The sequence below is a fragment of the Zingiber officinale genome, chromosome 4B (assembly GCF_018446385.1).
Source record: "Zingiber officinale cultivar Zhangliang chromosome 4B, Zo_v1.1, whole genome shotgun sequence".
NCBI lineage: Eukaryota > Viridiplantae > Streptophyta > Magnoliopsida > Zingiberales > Zingiberaceae > Zingiber > Zingiber officinale.
The window spans coordinates 57,804,539-57,810,952 of NC_055993.1; positions in this window are offsets into that span (position 1 = coordinate 57,804,539).

Consider the following 6,414-nt stretch of genomic DNA (forward strand, 5'->3'; position numbering starts at 1 on the left):
TAGCTCAACTATATGTTAAGGAAATCGTCAGATTACATGGTATCCCTAAGACCATTATTTCTGATAGAGACGGACGTTTTGTCTCGTACTTTTGGGAGTGCGTTCAGAAGGCCCTCGGCACAAAGTTGTTGTTTAGCACAGCATTCCACCCACCGACTGATGGGCAGACAGAAAGAGTAAATCAAATATTGGAAAATATGTTAAGAGCTTGTGCCCTGGACTTCAAGGGGAGCTGGTGCCGATATTTATCCCTGGCAGAATTCGCCTACAATAATAGCTACCAAGCTACTATTGGAATGGCACCTTACGAAGCTCTATACGGGAGGAAGTGTAGGTCTCCTATATGTTGGTATGAAAGTGGTGAATAGAAGGAAATGGGGTTCCGAACGAAACTTATTGATGACACCACCCGAGCTATACAAAAGATCCGTCAACGAATAGAAACTGCTCAGAGTCGGCAGAAGAATTATGCCGATAAACGGCGCAGACCGCTAGAATTCAACATCGGAGACTTGGTATTCCTTAAAGTATCCCCCATGAAAGGGATAATGAGGTTCGGAAAGAGGAGCAAGTTAAGCCCACGATACGTAGGGCCGTACCGGATTTTAGAAAGAGTGGCCCAAGTCGCATACAGACTAGAACTACCTCCAGACATGGCAGCCATTCACAATGTGTTCCATGTATCGATGCTCAAGAAATGTACTCCCAGCACAGATCAAGTGATTGAGCCTCAGTCGGTACAGGTGCAGGAAGACCTGAGTTACGAAAGTAAACCCATCCAGATTCTGGACCGAGAAATCAAGAGTTTAAGGAACAAAGAAATACCCCTAGTAATGGTCCTGTGGCGGAATCAACGATTCGAAGAAGCCACTTGGGAACGCGAGGACGATATGAAACAAAAGTACCCAGAGCTATTTTAAAGTTTGAGGATGAACTTTTTATGAGGTACGGGGTACTGTAATACCCACTAAACTTGTAAGATAAATATATGAATGTGGGATTTTTCCTTAGAAAAATAATAGGAAGTGAGTTGAAGCAAAAAGAAATAAAATGAAATAAAAAGAAGAGGAGGTCAAGGATTAAACCATAAACCTCTTATATTATATTTCATATAATTAATTAGTAGAAACCAATTGGGATAGAGAGAATATATTGATAGCAAAGGAGGGAAACTCATGATAAAGGTAAGAGTAAAAGCTAGCCAAAAGAAAATAAGAAAAGAGCAAGAGAAAGGCAACTTGCCTTCCTCCCTTTCTCTCCCTCTTCCTCTTTGATTTTTGCCAAAAACTTAAAGAGAAATTAAGGGGATTCATTCCCCCTTATTTTATAATGAATGGTGAGAATAAATAGAAAATAAAACAAATGTAAGAAAAATATAAAATGGGTTAAGGGAGAAGGAAAGCAAAAATCAATTTTGCTACCTCTTCCCCCTTAACATAAAAGAGAGCAAGAAAAGAGAAAATTATTTTTTCTCTCATTTTCTCTCATTCATCCTCTCCCTCACCGAGAACACCTCAGTCCCCTCTCCTCCACCTTTGGCCCCAAAGCCAAGGTTTTCTCCTAGGAAGCCTAAGATACAAGGAGGACTAAGCAAGGGAATCAAGGGAAAAGGAACTAGAAGAAGAGGCTATTTCTTCTCCACCATACCTTAGATCCACAAGAGAAAAGGATGTAAGCTTCCCCTCACCTGTGGTACAAGGATTTTATGTGATTTCGGATTCTATAAGGATTAGAAAACCTAGGAAAGAATTTAAGAAAATTCGGCTAAAGAAAGGGTTTTCAAATCTAGGATGATTGAACAAGTCCTTATTTCATGATATTCTTTCTATGCTATGTAGGAATGATTTTCTTCATGTTTTTATACTTAAATGATGCTTGATCAGAGGAGTACCTAACCCTAGAATTTTGGCCAAAAATATGTTAAGGAGGTTAGGGAAAAATATTGTTTAACTAAACTAGTACAAAATTTCTCCCATGAACTACTACGGATTTTTATTGGTTTTCTTGCTTGAAAGTTACTTGAAACCAAAGAAATCCATTTATATGTTTCGGCCAAGAAAAGGGCTTAGGGTTAGGAAGACCTTTAAATTTAAATAACCATGTTTGTATGATAGAATATAGAGTTCTCTTAAAGAATTGCATGTTGTACATTGCTAGAAATTCATGAACTCTTATTTTAGATTTTCGGCCATGATAAGATGGATAGTTTAGAAAAACTTAAACAAAATTCTAATATTCTCAAGACCTCTGTGATATTATGATATGAAAGTTGTTTAATGCTCTTATGTTTAAATTGAGTATAGAAAATTAGTTACATGATATATGACATGTAAGATCATAAGGGTCCTAGCTTGTTTATGAACCAACTTTGTATATGATGTTCTTAGTAATTTTTTCCATGAAACTTACTTAGGTTTTCCATGCTTTAGGCCACTTAAAACTTAGTTTAGAGATTGGTAGGTTTCGGCCATAAGGAGAAATAAAAGAAAAAAAGGAAAGAAACCTAGGAAGCCTAAAACACAATTCACATGTATGTTTATTATGCTTGTCCTTACACATGCTATGAAACTTGTATAATTTCTCATGCTTTTAGGCTATTTGAAGCAAGTTTATATTCTGTGAGTTTCGGCCAAGTAGGGTTTAAAAGACCTAGAGGCCTTAGAAATGAAACCAAATGTGTTAAAAGTGCTTCTTATGAAAATATGATAAGGTGTTGATTGTGTCACATATTTGTATAATTTTTCCATGACCTAAATGGATCATTGTGTGTTTCGGTCATGAAGGAATAGATGCCCTAGAAACCCTAGAACAAGAATTAAATATGCTTATGTCACTCTACATGAAATATGATAAGTAGAAAACCAAAGTTCTCATACTATATGTTGTTTAGTGACCTAAATGAGGCTAGGGTAAGTTTCGGCCATACCTATTGTATGATGTCTTGTTATGAATTTATACATGATGTTAGTTCAAGTTCACATTCTTGTATGTTTGTCTTTAGCCCTAATGAACACTTGTTAAAAGTTTGACCAAGATATACGTTAAGGGCTTGAAGGACTTAAGAACTAGCTCAATATGCTTACTATGCTATTTGAAAAAAATGCTATAAATATGGTTTAAGGTTTCCATGCTTTCATGACATTTGGGACCTTGTTTATATACTGATAGGGTTCGGCCACATGAGTTTAAGGACTTGGAGAACTTAGAAACCAAGTTAATCATGCTTATAATGCTTCCTATGAAATTTATGTGATGATGATTTAGGTTTCACATGCTTGGAGGTTGTTTTTACCTAAATTGAGACCTAAAGGGGTTTGGCCATGATAGGAACCCAAGGGTTTAGGAAGCTTATAACCCAAGTTAACTATGTTACCATGTTTCTTATGATAGTATAATCACATGATACACCCTTATGCTTAAACATGTATGCTTGTGATTTATACTTTCTATGATATGATATGTGTTTAGAATATGCATGTTTTTATGATATGATATGTGTTTAGAATATGCATGTTTTTATGATATATGTGGTTAGAGATATGCATGCTTGATGATATGCTATATGCTTAGAATATGCATGCTTTTATGATATGCTATGTGGATAGAAGTGATGCATACTTTTTTATGACATGATGTATGCCTAAGTGATGCATACTTTTTATGATATGATGTATGCCTAAGTGATGCATACTTTCTTAAGACATGATGTATGCCTAAGCGATGCATACTTTTTATGATATGATGTATGCCTAAATGATGCATACTTTCTTAAGACATGATGTATGCCTAAGTGATGCATACTTTTTATGATATGATGTATGCCTAAGTGATGCATACTTTTATGACATAATGTATGCCTAAGTGATGCATACTTTTATGCTATGCTATGTGACTAAATGATGCATTTTTATACATGCTATTTTACTTTGTAAGGCTTGTACCAAGGGTGGACTCCTAATCAGTCTCTAAGCCTTGCTTTGTGATCTAGGCTAAGCCTTGCTTTGTGATCTAGGCTAATAAGGGATGGGCTCCTTAGTACACCCCTAGGCCTTGCTTTGTGATCTAGGCTAAGCCTTGCTTTGTGATCTAGGCTAATAAGGGATGGACTCTTCATGTACGCCCCTAGGCCATGCTTTGTGATCTTGACCTAGTTCCTAGTATGATTCAAGACTTGCTACCTTGAATATACTTAGGATGCGCACATCTATGTTATGTATGTATGGTACAAGCCGGGGCCCTAATTATGTTGATATTATGTTCAAGTATATATATGTAAGAAGAAAATGGTTTTAAAAGATCATGAGACATACACATATTTTTCGGATATATGTTTTTAAAATCATGATGCATATGATCTATGATTATGTTGTGTTGAGGCTATGATTTAAGATATGCCATGATATGATTATGTTATGTTTCATGCTATGTTTTAAGAGATGATATGCCGTGATATGATTATGTTATGCTTCATGCTATGTTTTAAGAGATGATATGCCATGCTATAATTATGTTATGTTTCATGCTATGTTTTAAGAGATAATATGCCATGATATGATTATGTTATGCTTCATGCTATGTTTTAAGAGATGATATGCCATGCTATAATTATGTTATGTTTCATGCTATGTTTTAAGAGATAATATGCCATGATATGATTATGTTATGTTTCATGCTATGCTTTAAGAGATGATATGCCATGACTAGTTACAATGTTAGTTATGTTGCATGATAAGCTTAAAGAGTATGATATGTTATGCCATGACTAGTTGAGATCATGTTAAGTTGAGACATTATTTGATTATGTGTTGATTGTTGGTTTTAGTGAGTAGGAAAGGAACTTACTGAGCCATGAGTGCTCATAGCTTACTTTCCTTGTGCCACAGATAAAGGAAAAAGTTGGATGAGTTAAAGGAGCAGCAGGAGGGGCAACGAAGATGTGTGTGGCGGTTGCTAGGCAACTAATTAAGAACCTGCTTTAAAACCTTTAAGAACTATGCTTTGGTTTTGTGAAATGTAATACAATATGGGTGACTTGATGTTGAGTTTTTATTTATTTTGTTATCATGTTATGAAACTATGTTAGTGTAGTTCGGTTTTAATTAAGTTAAGAAAAATAATTTTAAGTCTTCCGCTGTAATACGTACGTAGAGTATCGTAGCCCCGTCCCTTGTTGACAGCAGGGAGGGCGGGCGTTACAGCTTGTTAGTTACACTAACTTCTGTTGTTGTTTTTCAGTTATTTTGAAATGCTAGGATTCAACAAAAATTCTTCCTGCAAGACTCAACTAATGGTACTTTTATAGGATGGAACTTCACATTACTTAATGGGGCTTGTTCCCTTGCTGTGCTACTTGGCAATTGGTGCATGCTTCTTTGTTTTCAAATCCCCACTTGAGTAAGTCTCAAAAAAATTAAGTCTCCTCCTTAAGTGCATCTTTTTCATCATTATGGTTCAAATTTATAAACTCTGATATAAATTTAACTGACGAATACATGAAGGCATCAGCCAACAAGTTCCATAACCAGAACAGCTGTAGTGATTGTGGCCTTGCTAATAGCTAGTAAAAAATGGTAAAATATTCTTCATAATTACCCATTAATTTCCTACTTGTTGGCTTTACTCTTGAATTCAGCACGTACTTGCTTGCAGAGTAGGAGCTGGCGAATTGCTGCTTCAACCAAACCATATTCCCCTGAACAAATTGAGTCTTACAATAACTTTTTTACATATACTTTTAATTTGAGTTTTGCTTAGTTGCTTTTGTTTACCTCATGACAGGTGATGCTGAGACAGTTTTGTCCTCGTAAGACTACTCTACTGTTTGTTATACGAGATAAAACAAGGGTGAATATTTTCATATGTGCATTTTTCAGCTTCTGTATTGGAGACTCCTAATCTAATGAAAATGAGTATTCATGTGCATTTTTAAAACAACGATTTTTAAAAACGAAAGCAACATATGGTATAGGTCACGAATATTTTCACTTGTGACGAGTTGAAATGATATCAGCTGGTTCTAACAGTTATACTGATCCATAAAATTGGTATATTTAGCACAATTTGGTTTATGCCAATATTAGTTCAGATCTTATTATAGGTTTGTAAAGGTTATATGAAAATGATTCACATGGTATAGGCCATCAACTAGCTGGTAAAATCAGTCTTGTTCAAAGTTTTGGACCATGGTCACTCTGGCTTGTTATGCCCAAAGAGAGTAGCACAAACAACACCACTAAATTAGAAGTTGAAGCTTAACTAAATATACCAAACTTGATTTCCTCTTGTTAGAGTCAAGTTTATTATGTTCTAGTGTACAATTTTGTTCATACTACTGTGGCTTTAGTTATGCTGATAGTTTCATGCTATGTGATGGCCTTATTTCAGTCACAATTGAATGAGGCTATTTAAGAGAGG